Source organism: Mustela putorius, unplaced genomic scaffold, assembly GCF_011764305.1.
Source record: "Mustela putorius furo isolate JIRA1106 unplaced genomic scaffold, ASM1176430v1.1 tig00000224_pilon_pilon_pilon, whole genome shotgun sequence".
NCBI lineage: Eukaryota > Metazoa > Chordata > Mammalia > Carnivora > Mustelidae > Mustela > Mustela putorius.
In genome coordinates this window covers 13,219,143-13,241,965 of record NW_025421321.1, presented here as the reverse complement: position 1 = coordinate 13,241,965, position 22,823 = coordinate 13,219,143, and the positions used below count along the sequence as shown (strand labels likewise).

The 22,823-nt window shown below is 35.8% G+C and overlaps 1 protein-coding gene across 2 annotated transcripts in view; it reads right to left on the bottom strand.

Annotated features, from left to right (window-relative positions):
• Positions 1 to 22,823, bottom strand: part of SRBD1 (S1 RNA binding domain 1) — a 197,784-nt gene that overhangs the window by 91,505 nt on the left and 83,456 nt on the right. The window lies entirely within an intron of this gene.

Genomic DNA, 22,823 nt, shown 5'->3' with positions numbered 1-22,823 from the left:
AAAAATCCATAACAAATTCATTGAGTTGTTTCCTGTCAGTAGTAAGGACACAGTTTATAGATGAACACAATGGACCCTTTCCCCTAATGCAAATTTTGAATTTCCAGAATATACTGAGATTCTCTTCTGTTCATAATCTCTTACTAATACTTATGACCCCCAACTGAATTAATCATTCTAAAGTATCATGGAGAACACATACATGTGAGTGGATATGTGCACATGTGGATATATAAAAAATCACTGCCATGATTATTACTCAATTATAATGAACAACCACAAATGTGAATAGGAAAGGGACCAGACAGGATATTATCCCACTTCTTTTCAGGAGGGCCTGAAATCATCCTTTTAGTAAACTTGAAGCCTTTCACTTCAGGCAGGTATTAAACCGTTATTTAATCAAAACATAACACACATGATCCTCTTCTTCTTCAGCTCCAAATACTTTTCAAACCACGGTGGGAACACTCTTTTACAGTGGACATGTATACAGTGGTTGACATCACTACTTCACTCCTTCAACATTTTTTTTAATTTTAAATTTTTTAATTTTTTTAAACATATAATATATTTTTATCCCCAGGGGTACAGGTCTGTGAATCGCCAGGCTTACACACTTCACAGCACTCACCAAAGCACATACCCTCTCCAATGTCCATAACCCCACCCCCCTTCCTCCAACCCCCCTCCCCCCAGCAACCCTCAGTTTGTTTTGTGAGATTAAGAGTCACTTATGGTTTGTCTCCCTCCCAATCCCATCTTGTTTCATTGATTCTTCTCCTACCCCCTTAAGCCCCCATGTTGCATCACCACTTCCTCATATCAGGGAGATTATATGATAGTTGTCTTTCGCCGCTTGACTTATTTTGCTAAGCATGATACGCTCTAGTTGGTATATATACACAATGGAATACTATGCAGCCATCAAAAGAAATGAAATCTTGCCATTTCCTTCAACATTTTTAAATTACAGGTGTTCTTTTTTTCAGATTTTATTTATTTCTTAGAGAAAGAGACACGTGCGAGCACATAAGTGGGGGGAGGGGCAGAGCGCGAGGGAGAAGCAGACTCCCCACTGAGCAGGGATCCAGACACAGGGCTTGATCCCAGGACCCTGAGATCACCGCTTGAGCCGAAATCAGACACTTAACCAACTAAGCCACCGAGGTGCCCCTAAGTTGGAGGTATTCTTTATGACATAATATGCAAAGGAACATTATCTACCTGAAGATACCTGTGGCTTTACCATGAGACCAGCCAGGTGTCAAGACTCAAAAGCAGAAACATATTTGTGCTTTTTAATCCACTTTTAGAAACGTCTTCCTTTCTCTGTTCCTCAATATTTACTTTAATTGTGAGACAAGTTTAGTGGGTAACTTTTAACATATTGCCTCTCTGTAACAGCTGAACACTGATAAGAAAAGTGTGAAAATAGTTTGCTACCCATCTTTGAAGAATTCTTGACTGAACTTTGACAACAATTATAAGCCATCAAACTTCAGAAGATTATTTTGGGGAATATGAAGATTTATAGCTATTTTTTGCAACCAAGTCTACTGTCCAAAATTTCCTAATAGGAAAAATGAACACTCTGTAATTGTTTACCATCATCAATACTACCATCATCGTACACAAAGAGGTAACTGAGTGCGTATTACACACAAAGTACAAAATCAACCACTTTATAGACTTTATCTCATTTAATCCTTTTATGGTGATTTTTTTTAACAGATAAGTAATATGCCCAAGGTCACTTGGCTGGTAAACTACTGAGTTGAATTTGAACCCTAATCTGCTTTAAACCTTTTTTTTTTTTCCTTAAAAGATAAATTTTAATATACAGAATAAAATCCAAGATTTTGTTTTTCACCTTCCCCAAAATTTACGGGCATGACTTCTGAATCTGACCAGGAAAGTTTATATATTTGGTCCAATACATTATTACACAAGTAGTATGATCAAGTCCGGCTTGATCAAGTTAACAGAATTTACCTTCAAAATTGGTTATTCTTATAGATAAAATTTCCAATTTTTTTCTTAGCTAAGAGTTTACTCAACTTTAGCCTCAGAACCAGATTCAAAATAAGGTATCTTCTTTGACAGCTGGTCATCATTTTAGGTTTAATCTATGCAAATTATTTAATACTTTATTGAGGATCATACAAAAACTCCACAATAAATAATGAAAAGAGTCACACTCTTAACCAGCACACACAAACAACTTCTGAATAGCTTTAAACCTCTCATTAAAATGAAAACCCATACTGTTGTGCTAAACAATAAGTGTAATAATACCTTTTTACAGAAAAACCATTTTCTTCCATTCTTATGTGTCTAAGGTAGAATCTAAAGCACCTAGAAGGCCAAATATATTCTACAGTTTCAGATATACACTTTAAAATTAAAAGGTAATTGTGCTTTTTCTCCAAAATAAGATATAGATTCTGCTTAACTTCTACTACATAATGATGAAGGAGAAAACGTAATGTCAAATAAAGCTTGAAGTGAAGAAAACTCTTGATGTGGCATAATAGGATGTTAAAACCAACACTCTAGAAGGGATTTTTCAGTTCCATTATAGTGGCAGTTTCTAATCAGAGGCCCATGATCTTCTGGGTAGGGAAAAACAGGATTAACTAAAACTGCATACAAAATACAGTATCTATGCATTTTTTTCTAGGAAACGGGATTATAGTTTTCAGTGATTACTTAAAACCCATAACCCCTCAAAAAGTTAGGAAGCACCATCACAGGGTAAGAATATTTAGTCATTGGTCATGGAAAACTGGTTTCAAACACAAATCAACAGTCAGTTTAACAAAGTTTTTTTTCTTGAAAAAACCTAGAGTATCCATGAAGTACAGGCTGGACTGATTATTAAGGGAAAGAATATTTTTAAAAATTTCACCACAGATTTATTTTCTATCATTTCAAGAAGGCTTCAAAATTGCCACTGTTAAGTAAAGGGTAATGAAGTAGTAAATAAAAACTGCAGTTAACTGTGGCTTTTGGCAGTTTGGTACCTGAGAATTTGCTGGGTGATTCACTGTCTCTTGGAAGTTATAATTCTCAATAGACTAAGGGAAACTGCTGCAAAGAAAAACACTCAGATAATAAATATTCCTCCAAATACCACACTGCCACTTCTTTTAAACAGAGGAATACAAAACAGATGTGACACACTGCACCAAAATATTTTAGATTAACGTTAATATTAAATCAATACAAAACGTAGTAAATTTCATATGCTTTAGTTATTAGATAGCATGGGTCCAATAAACAGGTCACTTCTAAGCGTAGAACAGAATGCTCCAATAATCTAAATGAACAAAAAACCCTCAACACTGATTTCTTCAATATACAACATATAAGGAGCTAAGAAGTTTATGTGGCAAGAACTAAATGAAACAAATCAAGCTGGGAGTAGTAATGATTTTTTCCAGGAGAAGTTGCAAAGAATAAGTGTTTATAATGCTCCTACCCCCATTTTCTTCATTCCCATTTGGATGTCAAAGATAGACACTCAAAAAATATGTTTTCTAAGCCACTTTCTGTTTATTGCAAGTTTCCCAATAAGCTATGGAAAAGTATTCCAATTATCTCTAATATATTTTGAGAAAAGCAAAAATGAACTTCACATAAAATTCAGACAGCTCACGATTTAATAAATATTACATTCCACAAAATGAATTTCTCTCAGGTGTAAAGAAACTGGGTGCATAATCTTAGCAATTTGATTACTTTATTTATCTTTGCCATAAACCAGACAAGATTCTGAGCAGAATTTATTATTTGGGGGGAATTTAACTGACATAGTTGTAAATGAACTGAAGGTTCAATATTATTACAGTGCTCTGAAGCCCCTTCAAATTGCTAGTGCACACAAATACTTAAATATATACATACAGTACCTCAAGTGTTAAAAATATGTAAGTAAATTTCAGAAGCTACTACCAGACTTACATTTTACTTAATATATATGTTAATGTGCTAATAGTCGATAACTGAATATGTATTTCTAAAAACACTTAATCAAATTCAGCACGATTTTAGGGTCTTTTTTTAATTAAAAAAAAAATACAAACCACACAGCCAAAACTAAAAAGTAAGTGAAATGCCCAGTATATGGATGCATATACTTTTAAATTCATTTTTAAAAATTTTAATAAAAACTCTACATTAAAAATGCTAAATTGTTATATCTCAAAAGTTAAATTCAATGGCATTACATAAACTGATCATTTATCAATATAATTTTATTTTTTGAAAATATATGTTTAAATTACAGAATTTGTAAATGTCTTCTGCCAAAACAGACTATATGTTGATGAATCTTTTAAAACCCAATTTGTTGGGGCACCTGGGTGGCTCAGTGGGTTAAGCCTCTGCCTTTGGCTCAGGTCATGATCTCAGGGTCCTGGGATCAAACCCACATCAGGCTCTCTGCTTAGCAGGGAGCCTGCTTTCCCCCCTCTCTCTCTGCCTGCCTCTCTGCCTACTTGTGATCTCTCTCTCTGTCAAATAAATAAATAAAATAAAATCTTTTTTAAAAAGTAAAAAAAGTAAAACCCAGTTTGCAAGTAGTTTTCTTATAGTGACTATTTGTTCTGACAATAAAGAGAACGGCAATTTTTCTTTTTTTTTTTGAGAATGGCAATTTCTTTTACCAAATTGAGATGGGGTCGGTGAGGACTCTTTTCATGAGACAGGAAAACCAGCCATTTGTTTTTTTAAGTTATTAGGCTAATAGTTTTCACATTCATTTACAAAGTTCCATGATGTCTTCTCTCTTCTCCCCATTTCCCAAATACAAAAGTAGCTTTGGTGTTTTCTCTTATTTTAAAATAAATCACATGCTTCCTTATGTTAACAGGAGAAATTCAATTCAAAGGTAATCTATTTAAATGAAAATGCAGTTTTTTATTAAGATATCAAAATCAGCCAAGATAGAGTGCTTAAATCAATAAAAACTGATGTGTTCTTGGGGTGCCTGGGTGGTTCAATGGGTTAAGCTTCTGCCTTCAGCTCAGGTCATGATCTCAGGGTCCTGGGATCGAGACCCACATCGGGCTTTCTGCTCAGCGGGGAGTCTGCTCCTCCTGCCCCTGCCTACTTGTGATCTCTGTCAAATAAATAAAATCTTTACAAAAACAAAAACAAAAACTGATGTGTTTTTCTTTTCAAAAGTACATTAGAGGGCGCCTGGGTGGCTCAGTGGGTTGAGCTGCTGCCTTCGGCTCAGGTCATGATCTCAGGGTCCTGGGATCGAGTCCCGCATCGGGCTCTCTGCTCAGCGGGGAGCCTGCTTCCTCCTCTCTCTCTCTCTCTCTCTCTGCCTGCCTCTCTGCCTACTTGTGATCTCTCCCTGTCAAATGGATGAATAAAATCTTTAAAAAAAAAAAAAAAAAGGCCTTTCCTAAATATTTAAAAAAAAAAAAAGTACATTAGAATTCTTCAAAATTTACTATTATGTAACAAGCTTTCTTTACTTCCTTCTGCCCACCAAAAAAATGCACTAAATAGCTACTACATTAAATGCACAATTAATTTCACTAAAGTTTTTAAAAACAATTTATCTAAAAACCATTCTTCCAAATTTTCAGACTGAGAAACATTCATACGGAGAGAGTAATGGCTTGAGCTAAGTTTCCCAACAAGTAAAAGAAAGTGCTAAAACAGCCAACAGAGACCTTGATTCTATGCTTTGCACAAGAGATAACACATTCTGAAGTATGAAAGGATGGCTGTTGTACTTTTAGGGAGTAGGAGACAAAGCCAAAACCAAACCACTGTGAAAAAAAGGGGGTCTAGGATTTAATGTTTAAAGGATAAAGCTTATTTCTAAGAAAATATCAAAACAATTTTAGGTTCTAGAATTTAGTGATGAATTGCCATTTCAGGGAGTCTCAAATGAACAGTAACTAGTTGCTTTAAAAACCAGGATAACCTGGTGATAAGGAAGCAAAGAAACAAGGAAAATCATTTGCGGTTAAAGACGTTTAAACTATAGAATTCTTTCAGATAGTAGCTTGAAAATATAAATCATGTTACAAAAACATGCATTCTTTCTGAATCAGCTATTACATTTTTAAGAATTCATACTACAGAGATCTTAAAATACACAAAAAATGAAAAAGTGCTAGTCAAGCTTTTACTGAAAGAAACTGAAAATCAAAACATCTATCATTAAAGGGTTCATTAAATGAAAACCTATACTGTCGCTAAAAATTGGTTACAAAATACTAGGTGAAAAAAACTGGTTATATGACTATGATATGAAAACAACTCTGATATTTTAAAATATAGATCTAATTAAAAGAAGAAAAGAGAAGGCTTATGTATATAATGTTAATAGTATTTAAATATTAGTTATTTCTTTAACTCTAGATTTTTTGGCAATAGCCATATGATATTTGTAAACAGAAAAAGTTTAGAAATTAAGTCTAAAATAACAATTGTTAATTGCCCAGGAAATCTGATATCACATAATGCCCAACATTTTCTTTTATTCTACCAAACTGTCTTGTATAGTAATTAAAGTTATTTTGAACTTAATCTGGGTAAACATGTCACTTGTTAGTAAAAACTTCTGAACATGGCTTCTAGATCTCAAACGATAACATTTTATATTACTAGAACATAAAAGGTGGCCAAGCAGAAAAGTCAAGAGTAAGGTCTCAGTTTGTACATACAGCCCAGATAAGAAACAAATGTATGATAAAAAATTTTATAAGAAATTACATACTATATATCCTTAAGTTTTACTCAGTCCCTGGCCTCTGAACCCACCACCTAAGTTATCCTTCATGATCGCCAAGGAAAAATCAATTCACTACCTGCAACATACAAGATGTGAGGTGACACAGCAGTATGCTAGGAAAGTGGTGTATGTGGATAAAACACTAAAAACAAAGTACGGTGAAGGAGAAAGAGAGAAGGCATACAAGCTCAAAATTTCAATGCGGCCAAGTTTATCTTTAGCTATGTAACACTAGCACCATCTGGTGGAAGACCAGTTAGAAAGAATTCAATTACCAGTTTAAAAAGAAAGAAAGAAACAAGAATTCTAAACCTTCTTTCAAAAGATGAGCATTTTTCAAAGAGAATAAGCCTAGCAATAGTACAGTAATCATACAGAGGACCATAATAAGCCTGGGGGAACTTAAAATATCTCCTAAAGGTGTATGTACTCCCAGATGCACATCTTACTCTATCTTAGCCACAGAGCAAGATTGCAACAGTACAGAATTCCCTCGGCTACCTTTCCTTCAGTGCCCCACACCACATCAGATGAAAAGAATACTTTCTGGCCACAAAGGAAACCCAAAAAAGGTAGACCCAAATTAGTGACTATGCAGCAGAACTTTAATTTGGAGTTTAAGGTTCCACAGAGCACCAGCTACCTATCTGTCCATGCTAGAAATACACCAAGAGTATTCACGAGAGACTCTGATTCTGCTCTTCAGCATCAGCCATTTATGTGCACAGTGATGCCAAGCCTCTACAGCGAACCACAGTGTGGCAAAACAGTACACTGATATCACTGTTACTGCTGGCCCTGGGCCATCCAACAACAGAGAAGACAAAAATCACTGGTATCTTCAAACACTGTTATGGGGAAAGCAAATCAACACACTGAGAGACAAAGAGGATGGAGAGCTTGACTCCTATCTGGAGGTTGGGTCCCTCCACTGAGGTAGAAGCTATTTCTAACCAAGAATGGCACCAGCAGAAATGACCGCTACTTTACACAGTAAGCATCTCTTTTAGTTTCTCTTTCCCTTCCCTTCACCTGCTTTCCTTTTAAAAAATCCCTTCTTTATTCCCTCCAACCCCACCCATCTACATTTGAGACCAATAAGAAGTTGTTGCAAGTACTGCATGGTACCACTGAGGGAGCTCAAGAAAAAGCTGCCACAGGAGCAACCAATCAAAAGGTTGGGAGCCCGAATGGTGTCAGACTATAAGCAAAAGGACAGGGCCCCTGCCTCCAAGACAAGAAAATCAGGCAAAGAGAGGAACACCAATTACAGAAGAAAGTGCTGTCTGTAGAAGTACTATAGACATTCCATGTTCATGACTGAAAAGACACAAAAACTAAGAGGGCAGGGAATAAAAGACTGGCCTGATTTTACAGTGAAAATGTCCTCTGATCAACATTTTGAAATGTATTGATCTAAAGAACATGATGTCAACCTACCAGCCAACACCCCACCCCACACCAGAAAGTATGCTTCTCCTGATTCTTACGTTTAACTCCAAAACTGTCCATTTTTTACTGCCCAATTTTTACTTATTCATATAATAACCAGTTATCTGTATTTGTTTACTCTTTTTCAAATGCAGTTCTACTCAGAAACAAATTTGAGAGTTACATAGAGAATTGTGTTGAATTTTCTTACAAAGGGAAAAATTTGCCTCATTAACTCATCTTTTCACCTTTTCTAGCTTATATACATCTATGCAAGTTTATCCACTAGTAAATGTGAAGAGTGCAGATTGTTAAGCATAGACTTTATTCTTTTATTATCCATCCAATAACGGAAGTCAGAATCGGAATTACCAATTTAGGGGATTTAATATTCTCATATTTTGCTAGTAATAAGTATTCAATAATGTAATAATGTCATACTAATTATTAAGTTTTAAGAAAGAACAATAACAAAAAAGGAGAGAAGCAAAGGAAACGAGACAATTAAAAGTAAAATAATAACAATAGGAATAATTAAAAAGACAGAGGCTGAGACTTACTTTTCCAGTGAGTAGTAGCTCAACTCTTTTTAGCCACACTAGAATAAAGTTTGGGAAACAGTAATGGTTTTTAATTTGTATTTGTGTGTGTGTTCTTAAAGATTTTATTTATTTACTTATTTGTCAGAGAGAGAAAGAGAGCACAAGCAGAGTGGCAGGCAGAGGCAGAGAGAGAAGCAGGCTCCCTGCTCAGCAAGTATATCGATGCAGGACTCGATCCCAGGACCCCGAGATCATGACCTGAGCCTAAGGCAGCAGCTTAACTGACTGAGCCACCGAGACGTCCCAAAGAAACAGCAATGGTTTATATTACATTCCCTAATACTCTTCTAAATAACACCACTGATAACCTCAGCGAACTCCGCTAATAAATGATGCACATTGATCAGCTTGATCAGCTTTCATACCTTGTCACCCATTCCTACTTTTCTCCCTTCTCATATTTGTTTCATTCCTAACCCTCCACACCCCTACTTTCCTCTGAAGTGAATTTACACCTTGACAGAAGTCATCATCGGTCCCAGCTCCCCTGTCTCTGTTAATAGAGACCCCATCTACAAACTTCATCTTATACATGCACCAGGTAGAAGCCTGGAGTAGACACAACCTTCAAAATTTCCTTTGGCCACCCAGATAATGCTTGGAGGGGAGGAGGGACAAACCTAAACATACAACTCAGGCATAAGACTACTACTCTAGATCAACAAATTTTCTAATCGTGGTTTTTGGGGTTTTTTTGTGTGTGTGTGTGAGGGGGATGTCTGGGTGGCTCAGTGGGTTAAGCCGCTGCCTTCAGCTCAGGTCATGATCCCAGGGTCTGCGATCGACTCCTGCATCGGGCTCCTTGCTCAGTGGGGAGCCTGCTTCTCTCTCCACCTCTGCCTACCAGTCTGCTTGCTTGTGCTCTCTCTCCCTCTCTCTCTCTATCGCTGACAAACAAATAAATAAAATCTTTAAAAAAAAAAAAAAGGTGTTTTTTTTAAAAAAGATTTTATTTATTTATTTGACAGACAGAGATCACAAGTAGGCAGAGAGGCAGGCAAAGAGAGAGAGAAGAGGAAGCAGGCTCCCTGCCAAGCAAAGAGCCTGATGCAGACCTCCATCCCAGGACTCTGGGATCATGACCTCAGCGGAAGGCAGAGGCTTTAACCCACTGAGCCATCCAGGTGCCCCCTAATCGTGGTTTTTAAAGTTACACTGAACAGATGGAGGGAGAGAACAAATTTCAATTCAGCTGACTACTCTGTTTACATCTTTATCTATAGTCAGATCTTTACTTTCTTAGCATCACTGCACATTTCTGGCTCTGCTATATTACACTGTGTAAATATTTAGGAGAAATAATTCCTTTCAAGGATCTAAACTTCCACTGTCGTTATGGCAAATGAACCTGTTTATGCTATGTTTGTTAAATAACAGCAAGCCTAAAAGAACACAGGAATTTACTAACATATGTGGTACACAAACATCACAATCATAAAGCTTCTTGTGGGGACATAGCAAGAACATGAAAGGCCAGTTTATTTTTATTACCATTGCCCTGTAATTTTCTTTAGCTCTACTACAACATTCCTTAATTCAAACCTTTCCTGAAGCTACAGGAACAGAGTAGAGAAATGTACACAAATTATACCTCAAACTACCCCCATCTCCACGTGACCTTCCCTGTTTCTAGAACAATGGTTCTCCAACTTGATCCTGCATCACTATCTGTTGCAGGCTGTTAAATCTCAGCGAGCTGGGCCCCACCCCCAGAGTTTCTGCTTCACTGGGGCCAAGAATTTGCATTACTAACAAATTCTCTGGTTGTGCTGATGCTGCTAGTCCTGGGACCACACTTTTTGTTTTACGGTTTTATTGAGGTATAATTTATAGTTCATAAAATTCACCCAATTTAAGTATATAATTCATTGACTTTTGGTAAATGTTATATAGCCATCACCAAAATCCAATCTCAGAACATCTCCATCACCAAGATAGTGTGTGCCCATTTACAGTTCTCATTCCTACCTCCAGCCCAGGTACCCACTTTCTATTATTCTGTCTCTATACATTCACCTCAACTGGACATTTTGCATAACTATAATAATAAAATCAGTGGTCTTCTACGTCTGGCTTCTTCACTTGTGATGTTTTTAAGATTCTTCCATGTTGAGCATCACTGTTTCCTTTTTATTGCTGAAAAGTAGTCCGTTGTTCTAGATATAGCACATTTTATTTATCTGTTCATCAGTCGATGGACTCTGGGGTTCATTACAGTTTTCTGTTATTAGAAACAACGCTGCTATAAATATCCATGTACAAATCTTTATGTTGGACACACATGTCATTTCTCTTAGGTTCCCAGGAGTAGAAATGCTAAAGTATAAATTTATGCTTAATTTCAAAAGAAACTGCCTCGTTGTAGTTTATTCATTTCCATGATGATACTTGTTAGTGTCTTTTTCAATAGCTATTCTAGTAGTTACTAAGTGGTATCTTTTTACTTATAGTTTAATTTACATTTCTTTAATTAATGATGCTGAGCATTTATTCAATGTATATGTTGGCCTTTCCTAATTTTCTTTAGTGAAATACCGATCTAAATCTGTTGCCGATTTTTAATTGGCTCATTTGCTTGCTATCGAGTCATAAGTGTTCTTTATGTATTATAAATATATATTTATAAGCATATAAATATAAGTCTTTATCAGGCACGTGATTTGCATACATCTTCTCCCAAATTTTGGTTTTCCCTGTCATTTTCTTAATTGTCTTTGGTAACAAAACAGTTTTTAATTGTGATGAAGACTGGAACTATATTTTGAGAACCACTGTTCTAAAGCTTTACAAATTCAAAAGAAATAACAAATCCTTGAAAAATGTGAAAGCTTAGTGGTTTCCCTTCTGCATAAGCAAATATAAATATTACTCATATCCACTTTCCTGTTCTATTTCCTTTTAGCAAAGCCTATTACAACTATCATCCTAAATATGCTCACCATTTTCAAGAGGAAAAGAATATTTGCAACTAACTGGCTTTAATATTATTATGGAATGGATAAATTCAGCTGCAAACAGGCCTGAGGTATCAACTGAGAAAAGTGGAGAGAATGCTAGCACGAAAGAATATGAACTTCTGAGCCAGTGTTTTCAGAATCACTGATCAGGCCTATGGATTTTAAAGCCATATTTAAAGCTCCAAGAAATATGTCTACTCTATAAAATAATGGAAACAAAGATAAATAGTGCACCATAGTAGAGGATATAGAGAAAAGAGAATTCCCTGAGATATGTATGATTTATTTTGATATTTTTTATCCTGTAAAAGGGCTAGCATTTTTTTATGTTATTATGTTAGTCACCATACAGTATATCACTAGTTTTTGATGTAGTGTTCCATGATTCATTATTTGCATATAACACACAGTGCTCCATGCAATACATGCCCTTCTTAATACCCATCACTGGCCTAACCCATCTCCCCAGCCTCCCTCTTCTCTGAAACCCTCAGTTAGTTTCTCGCAGTCCGCAGTCTCTCATGGCTCATCTCCCCTCTGATATTTTTGTCTAATTTTATAGCCTTCTTCACTAAAGATTTAAAAATAATTCACGTATCATTACGGCCCTTTTTTTGTTGAAAAGTTATTGAACTTTAAATCAACTTTAAATTAAAAGAAGCCAAAGGTGGCAACCAAAGTTCTAATCTTGTCTAGGACCATAACTTGCAATGTATTAAACATACTTCAAAAAAAAAATATCAGAAAGGTTTAATTCAGGTAGAAGCAACAGTAAGATTAGTAGTTTCTAAGGTGAAACCCAAAATACTGCATGTTTACTCCTTGATAATTATCCACATCCCCAAATGAAATCTAAAATTAAGAAGCTTACTGAACATTATTTCTACAACCATGACCTGAGCCACATACTCTGTGATTTTATGGAGAAACCTTAACAATAGGAAGGATTTAAGTTAAAAGTTTAAGTTAAAAGATGAAGAAAATCCATTTAGGTCTGCAAAAAGAGCCCTTCTTTATATAAATCAAGTTATCACAGGATGTGAAGCAAAAAGCTTTGTTCACTGTAGAACTACCAGGCTTCCAGTAAATGCTTTCAAATATTTATGTTCCAATACATGGATATTGTTGATAACATAAAAGTCATTAGTTCTCACTGCCTTCTAATTGCTGGGGATGTTTTTTTTTTGTTTTATTTATTTATTTATTTATTTTTTTTTAAAGATTTTATTTATTTATTTGATAGAGAGAAATCACAAGTAGATGGAGAGGCAGACAGAGAGAGAGAGAGGAAGCAGGCTCCCTGCTGAGCAGAGAGCCTGATGCGGGACTCGACCCCAGGACCCTGAGATCATGACCTGAGCCGAAGGCAGCGGCTTAACCCACTGAGCCACCCAGGTGCCCCACTGGGGATGTTTTTTTAATTTCTACTAACTTTCATATATTACACTACAAAGAATAAGCCCATTAGCCAATATTCATCCTCCCTTTTCCATTGAGCCACTTCAAGCTACTTCAAAGGAAGCTGTCCAAAGAGAGGCCAGAAGATAAAAGAGTTTCACAGGTGACCCACAGCCTCTGAACATGGTCTGTCTCCCCATAACTTCACTTTTAGGCATCTTCTCACCCAACTCTTTTGTTTTTTTTTTTTTTGCAGTTTAAAATACCCAGAGTCAGTAGAACTTCTCTCTCAAACTCTACCAAGTGAGGGCATCACCATCTCTGTGATGTTATGGACTTGAGATCCAACATGAAGATCAAGATAAGAGAAACAGAACAAAGAGTCTACTCAGTAGCACACAGCCAATTATGACTTATCCATACAACTGAAAGTTAAGAATAAGCAAAATAGTGTTTTAAGCCTTCATTTTTGTCTGAGTTCAGTTTCTTTCCTCAGTCATTTAGATGCCAGTCCCTATATGGAACAGAATTTTCTGTTCCATGTAATTTATTACATGTTCTTTTATTCACCGATCTTTCCTCTGGGTGGCTCAAGGTAGGAAAAAAAAAAAAAAAAAAAGAACAACCAGGGACCTCAAACAGGATGTCTTACTCCTAGCCATTTAAGACTTGACAATCATTAGTGTGTGCATACATATATGGCAATATGATCATAACAGAAGCTCATCCTTGAAGATCTGCAATTTCCTAGTGAGATTCTTAATAAAAATGAGGAATGTGGAAGAGTTCTCTGGCTGACCCTCACCATTTACCCATTGAAATCCATAAAATAATCACCAAAACCTCTGCTTACACAAATAGCAAATTAGTAACACTCCAAATAAGTATAAAGGAGAGTAAGAACACGCCAAGACATATAAACTTCTACACAAACCCCATGTGCTCTCCAAAGCTAAGAGAACTGTACCATTTCAGCAATTTATCCATGGATGAATAAATGCGTTCAGTTGATTCCTGAGAAAGGGAAGAATGATCAGTTATATATGTCCTCATCTTGTCTGCTCATCTTGACATTTTTCAGCAAGTAAAAGTTCCAAATGGCAGGTGTCAGGAGGCCTTAGCCTCACATGTGGTGCTAGAAGGCAGGAAAAGCAGCAACAGCATGTGGTCATGTCAGAGACGCACAGAAGCTGCCTAGAAAGCACATTCTGAAAAGAGCAAACCTCAGACGTGGTTAAATCAATCCAGTGCCAGATGCCGCTACTAGAACAAAGCCTCGTTGCCAAAGATTAGCTGCCCAGAGAAACATTCAACTCAAGAGTCTCACAAAAGAGAAAATAGCCGAGTGCAATGGCACCTGTCCATATCCTGTCTGTCTGATAATTTGGTCAAATGAGATCTTCCATGCAGAGAAGAAAATGACCACAGAATGCTTTGCTTACTCTACAGATGGGTATTATTTTAGCAAGGCCCTTTTCAGTTATTCTAAAGTAATAGTACAAATCTCCTGCATTTGTATAATTATAGCTTTTTGAAAGTGCTTTAAGATCTACTAACTCTAACTTTCTATAAGGGAGTCAGGATCACAAGTACCTCTTCATTTCACCTATGGAGTAAGAGAGAATCAAAGAACTCAAATTAGGCCAAGATCATCTGAAACCAAGACTTAAAAAGAAAAAGTGAGCTCCAGAACTGTTCGGCCAGACTTCTTTCTGTTTAGATATCTACTCTGTCTGTTCCTCCCTCCCAGTCATCTTTTCACAGGTTTTCCCAATACTAAGAAAGTTTTGGAACCTTTTCAAAGTTGTTTGTGAAGATCAATCAATAAGCATTTCGTTCCCAGAGTTAATGTAATTTGCATGATGGTCTCTGCTTCTTCTCAGATCTAACTCTTAAAAAACAGTAATGATTTCTGAGGAATATTCAAAGCAGGAGATGCTGGAGAAGCACACAAATACATAAATTGTTTAGGGTGGAACATTCACGATCAGGTCATCTGGTTAGATACATCAGAAACTAAACAAACTAGAATTTTCAGAGAGCAGTACACAATATAATGATATAATCCCTAAAAAAGAAAATCAATTATCATTAGAATTTTATGCTCTATTTGAATATACAAAGGGATCATTGTGCCAAAGACTGATATGTCAAAACACTAATTTGCTCCCATACCTCAAAGGACAAAGCATATAGATGAATCAGGACTTCACTTGGATTCAGGTTAGAGTTTTTTTTTTTTTCCTTCAACGTTTTTCCTTACTATGGCTACACCACTGAAATTCATTTGTTTGCCATATACTTGGGGCTGTTTCCACACTAAAACAATTCACTGGAATCTTCACTATCTCATCTTGCCTTCTAAGCAACCAACAAGTACTATTTTTCAACCGTGGGCAGTTGCTCACATAATTTCTCAATTTCATATTTTTAGATCTTATTCTGATCAATATTCAGATCTTATTCTTATGTAAAGGATAAAAGTAAATATCAGCACACATCCACATTCACATAAGGACTAAGAGTACTCTCACATATATATTTACTATTTGAAATCAAGTGTGTTAAATACAATTTAAAAATAAATTAAATAAAAGTAAAATTTTCTAAATGAACTTCCTGCTCATCATTAATCTGAAGGTTTTCATTTTTGTAAAACAAGTTATTTTGATATGATTATTTTCCATGTCTGCTATCTTTCTTCCATATACTTTGCTAACTTAATCGATTCTTTTTTTAAAATTTTTTTATTTTTTATTTCTTTTCAGCATAACAGTATTCATTGTTTTTTCACCAAACTTAATTGATTCTTAAACTTCCCAGCAACTCCAATTTTCTGCTTTCCTCACTGAAATACAGGAATTTGTTTTTTTCATTTACGTAAATACCAACCAGTCCGTGTTCACATTTGAGGTACCGCAAAGATGAGAGTTGGTAAAAACAAAGTTCCTTGTCAAGGAATGATTGCTCAAAAATCATGCAAATGGTAAACAGACACATGAAATGGACACACTGCACTAGAATCAGATCTGGCACAAATTCAACTGAAATACAAGCGAACTAAGACAAGCCATATACAGGTATCTCATAATTTTCAGTGTCATGAAAACAGTCATCAATTTCACTCCCCAAAAAAGAGTGAGCACAAACTCAGGCATTTCAATGTTAGTTGGCTAATGATGCAATCTCTTCAATTAAGCAGAAAAACAAAAGAAAAGGCTTATGAAAATCACTGACTGGTCTCTGAAACTTAAAAATAAATCCATATGCAGCCAATTATCTCTTTGGATCTCTAAAATTTTCTAATACCACTGATGGTCTCCCTGTCCAGTTTAAATACTGGGCCTTCTTTTTGGCAAATGTTTTTTATCTCAACAATCCTCGATGTTAAGAAAATCATAAGCAGAGGGTGCATGGATGGCTCAGTTGGTTGAGTAACTGCCTTCGGCTCGGGCCATGATCCTGGAGTCCAAGGATCAAGTCCCACAATGGGCTCCCTACTCAGCAGGGAGTCTGCTTCTCCAGCTGACCTCTCTCCTCTCATGCTCTCTCTCTCTCAAATAAATAAATAAAATCTTAAAAAAAAAAAAAAAGAAGAAAATCATAAGCAGGAAGAAAAGGACACTAAAACCAATAAATGAATAAACACAACCTCCTGGTCTCATCTTACCTAAAAATAATGGTATCTCCCTGATACCTTCATAAAATTTCCTGCCCCCAATTTTTAAAACCTGGCCACTAGCCATTTACATAATTTAAAAAAACACAATATACTAAAGTTGGGTTCTTCAGATGTTTAGTCATACTATAAACTACAGGTATATAATATGTACTCTTCAAAATTAAAACAATCTAAAAATAACACAAAAGAGAAGAAAGCTAAAGCTGTGTTCTTGAGATTCCCAAAGCTAAGAAAGGAAAAGAAAGTTACAGCTGTCACTTAATATGTACTTAACACCATGTGTAAAGAAAATCTGAGATATAATCTGATCCTGAAGAATTTAAACTACAGACTTCCTGATTCTCCAATGCTGGCAATCACTTCCAACAGTAACTGCACAATGGCTGAAAGAGCTTTTAAAATTATTTTATTTTCCCTAAGTTTAAGTATGAAGTCTCTATTCCAAAGTAAATTTTAAATGACTGGATGTTGTTCTAAAAATATATTTTATATCAAAGGGCTCCAATGAATTTTTTCTGTTAATTTCGTTTTCTAACTCAAACTTAGGATGACTGTTAGTTAAATTACAATCACTAAAGTAATGTTAATGTAGCACACCACATACTTGGAGTCATATTCCAACATCATTTTCATTTTAAAGTTATAAAAACAAAAACAAAAATGTTAGAATAGAAACAAACCCAAGTATATGTATGTTAATGTAACTATGACTTTTTAATTCTTAGAGGAAAATTAGATAGTACTGTTCCTTTTTTATAATTATTTTATAATTATAATTATAAATACTGGATTGCTAATATAATAAATGACTTTACTAAAAACAGATACAAAAACAATTTAAATCGTAAGTCTTTAGGAAACAAAACAAATTATACACAGAGGCATTCCTACACAGTGATATGGAAGATGTTAACTTTTTCCCCATATTTAAATGTGAGGGAAAAGAAAAAAAAAAGAAAGGAGAGAAATGGAGGGAGGGAAGGCAAGAGCATTAGATAAATGTTTTCAGGAGAGAGAGAGACAAAGAGAGTGAGTACACACATACACGTACATGACTGGCAAATTCATTAAAAAAAGGGCTTTTTTTCCCCACTAAAATATGTAGGATACAAACTAATAATGGCCTGTAAAGAAGTAACAATGTAACCAATTGACCTGAAGCAGTCTACTTTGCCAAAGCATGGACAAACTCCAGTCTCAGGGGGATATACTGGTAGTAAAATGAATGCATTTCCTCACCTGGAATAAATCACTATCCTCATGAGCAAGTTTGAGAGTATCCATTTCTAACCTTATCTGGTGGTTAAAAAACAAAACCTCACATATTAGAAACACACGCACACACAAAGAAGAAACTAAAAATCACCTTTTCCTTTTCTTCCAACCTATGGTTCCCAGGCTTAGAAACCAGGCTTCTGTCAACAGATACTTTTCAAATACCCACTCCAGTTCCAATTTGGCCCTTTAAATATTCCCCAATATACTTGGAGAAATGCAGGCTTTTCAGATAATTTTTAAGAAATAATGAGCATGCACCTTGTGTGTATGCTGTGTGTGTGCATTTTATACCTGCTTCAAGCTTGAACTTCACCATTTAAAAATGTAAATCTGCCATTACACAGACAGACACAGCAGATCACTTGTATCTGTAACCACCACTTTCAGATGCCAGGAGCAAAATTTTATTTTATTTTATTTTATTTATTTTTTCAGGAGCAAAAAAAATTTTTTTTTTTTTTAAGGAGCAAAATATTAAAGCAAATACTACTTCTGAGTTGGAAAGAGGTAGGTTATAATACAATTAAAGAATAAAGAGGCATAAAATTTACACATTTTATACCTAAATTTATTGTTCTTATGGAAAGCTGTGTTTTCATCACAAAGGTTAAGAATTTATGGCATCAGTCCCCACATTTTAATATCTGTTGGGGCGGGGGAGTCTTTCAACTGTAAGAATAATTTAGGTGAGCTCCTACGAAACCACCTGCCAAGAAGCTTGAGCTATCATATTAAATGGATCACAGTGCTTACAAAGTGCTACAGATGTTCAAAGGCATGCCCGACACCAAGTATTACAACCCTAGCAAGAGAAGACTTCAATTCAGGCACATGTCTAAGTCATTTTTCTGAATCGTTTCTTGTCAAATTAAAATGTCAAAAATTATTCTATCAAATACTGTCCCTAAGGAATGTAGGCTCAACCCAAAGAACAGCTACCAATTAGTATAGCCTGGCCTTTTAATAGGGAAAACATTTCTTTTTCTAGAGATAACTGAAATTAGCAGGGTCCAAAAAGAAAAGTTTCGTTTCAGCAGTTAGTTTAAGTGCTACTGATAGCTATAATCACATGCAGGCTGCAATTCCTTTTGAAAGGCTTTTCAAATGAACAAATACAAAGAAAAAAGAGAAACACAAGTGTTTTCCTAGTGAATGACTGCCTAGGATTACTGAGTTATAAAAAGCCAAGGTTAGAGACCCAGATATACATGAGTATTGTGAACTAACAAACCAAAGTCAAATGAAATCCTTGCTCACTCTTTTGACAAGGTCAGTGCACCCATCCCTTAGCACAATAACTGATTGAATTTCAAGTTATAGAAAGTGCTTCAGGAACATAAAATCCACCACAAATCATTTAATGTTTCTCTATTGCCTTGGATGAGCAAATAAAATCCTCTAAGGAAAATATTTCCTGTTCACTCTGTTGTTTTCCAAAAGCTGCATGTCACTCAGACTGCCTTGTGGAAATGTTCATTCGTTAGGAGTGTAAGTGTACAGATGTAATTGATGTTCTCTGGCAGCCAATCATATTGTATCTTTTTTTACCTGGAAGTCCTAATGAATTTATATAGTACAATTATCTCTAATTTACTCACAGAAGTAGAAGTCATGTTTGTCCATTAGAAAGAGCTACTGCCCATCCATGAACTTCTCCCCAAAAGTTCTAAAACTTTATTTCAAAGGACAGAAATAAAAGCAACAGGACAAACAAGCTCACAGAATGGAGCTGCTTACATGAGGCACACACTTCAGTTATCTAGGCTTACAATTTGGCAATAGTCATTGCATGACCTGTGGCTACTAAAGTAATCAAAAGGTTTGATTTTAACTGTGGCAAGAGACAATGTTAGAAGCAAAAAGCCAATGGCATATATTTCTATGTATATATATGCCTTCTGCACTTTTCACCAAAAGCTTCTTTGATTTGAAATATCAAACATTTCCCAATGTTGTTGCTTTCTAAAGTCTCCATTCCCAGAGAGTAAGTTTCTTGGCTTTGTGGCTCAAGCGATGACAAACAGATCATTTCCTATTCACTCTACTTACCTCATCATCAACAAGACTGCTAGAATCCAGTTATGTTAAGAATTATTTTCAACAGCCACCTTCAATTACAAATGTTTGACATGATCACAGACTTCCAATGCTAATCCCCTTTCAAGTTGAAATACCCACACAAGGGCCCTTTGAGACACACAGCATGGCTATTTTCTTTGCTTTGCCTTATCCTGCAAAGGAGCTGAAATACACTTGAATCTTTTCTCTTCACCCCCATCACTACCATCTATCTCTTATGCAAAGTAGCATGCGGACCCACATGCTTTTGTCAAGACTCAGGTCTTGACAAAAGGGTTTTCATGGTTAAAACACTTTTTCTAAGTATGCTTCTAAACCCGAAGGCCGTTTAAAGAAAGGGAAAAAAAAAATCTTCATGTTATTGACTCTTATCTCCCCAAGTTTTCTACCTATCTTCCTTAGTTTTCATATATATGCATGACCTGAGTATACTTAATTTCCAGAGCCCTATTGCTAACCACAATTCTGGACTTAGAAACTCTCAGACTGGTTTATTCAAAGAGAATACCCATCACTTAACCCAGATGGAAAGAAAACCTGAATCCATAAAAAATAATCCTATCAACATACTAAACTACACTTATCTGCTGAAGAGATCCTTTTAAATTTCAAAGAATAACACAATACTCTGGCACATCAAATTCAGGCATTTATGCCAAGAGCATATATCGAAGTCTCTACTATTTCCAAGTGACAATCAACCGGGCTTTGAACAAAAAGATGATGATTTTGCTTTATGTGTAGGTGGATTCACGAAAATCCACTTTTAGCCTGTATTTTCCTACGTCAATATCCATTTTAAATGTAACAAGAAAGCTCACTAGATAAAGGAACAAAAAGTAAAATTTTAATAGTGCAAAAAATTAATTGGTAAAACAACTGATCATCCCCTCCATTATGAGGTTTTAACTTGTGATTTTCTGTTTAGAATTTGCATAATTGAATTATACTTTTCTTTAAGCCTGTACCATACCTATATGAATTATGGAAACATGAACCTCTGTGTTTTACTGTTAGAAGACACAAAGGTCTGTCCCCCCTTAACCTACAGCTAGTTTAGATTCCCAAGGGAAATGGGAAGAGGTTAAAAACTTCCTTTTAAGCATGACCAACCAAGAATACAATAATCACTCACAAAGTACCCTTGGAGCACACCCCCTCAGCTAAGAGGAAGCAAAATCTGAAAGTGAAGGGAATCAAGGTATGTCACCCCCAAATTTGCCACTTTGACAGAATAATTATTTTAAGCTAAAGGAATCTGAGGAACAGCAGGTACAAGAAGGAATCTCTAACCTCCCCCACCATGAATGAAGCAGGTCATAAGACTCACATCAGAGCTGTCTTCCCTGTATCTGAGGAAAGAAACATGCTTATCTCTGAAGATGGAGGGATGCCTGGAAACCCAACACATAGGTCTTGCTAAGGTTTCACGAGTTTACTATCCTAAGTCCAATACCCTTGTTGTCCTATTTCCATTTTCATCAAACTGAGTAAGACTGAGTATAAAAACATAAAAAAGCATAAAAACTCTTTCATAAGACTGAGTATAAAAACACTCAGTCTTAAAACAATTCTTTGGGTCTTCATTCCCTTATGAGAGCTCATGAGTCACGTAAAACTTATATGAAATAAACATGCACGCTTTTCTCTGTTACTCTGTCTTAGTCAGTTTAATTTTCAGACCCAGCTAGGGACTTTATTTAAGAGAATCAAGGAAAAGTTTTCTCTCCTCAACAAAGCCAAGAAATCAACTCTACCTTCCTGGTCATGCCACTATTCTTACATAATACTTAACCCATAGCCCCAGCAAGGTCATATCCACAGGACATCACACCAAAAGTGATGGAGAGATCTTATTCTTCCCTCCGTATTCTTCATCATATAAAACTATGTGAAACCAAAGGTGATCCCTCAGTGATTACTTCCTATCAGCTGCTGAGATTTCTGGACCCAAAACTGCCAAGTTATATAACATGGGCTAGTTTACCGCCAAAAGTCCAATCCTCCTGAATGCTTTCTTAAAAAAATGACCGGTTGAAATAGTTACAACTTAGCATTGAGACCACCTTAGTTCATGCTGAATTCTAAAACATTTAAAAGTGGAAAAGGATGGGAAACCCAAGAGGTTCTATTCCACTATTGCAATAAAATACTATTCAAGGGTCCACAAAGAACAAAATCCAGCTGGCTTGTTTACTGAGTCTCATGTCCCTTCTGGAACATGAGGACTTGGATGAGGTCTTTGAGGGAATCCTGACTCCAATACTGTACAATATATGATTTGGGGAAATTAATGCTAAAAAACAGATGAAAATGGATTAATCTGAATATAAACTCAGTCTTGTTCAGAAGTTTTTTGCGATTGTTTCCATCTTTTCCAAATGAATAATCAAAGATAAAAGATTAAATTAAGAGTGTTAAAAATTGGTAAGTTTATTCCCTTAAGACAAACTTTTCAGAAACACCTACCATATTTAACTATTTTATTTATTTGAGATAGAGAGTGAGAGAGAGAGAGAGCACAAGTGAAGTGAGGGACAGAGGGAGAAGCAGACTCCCCACTGAGCAGGACTCGATCCTGGGACTCCAGGATCATGTCCTAAGCCAAAGGTTGTCACTTAACCGACTGAGCC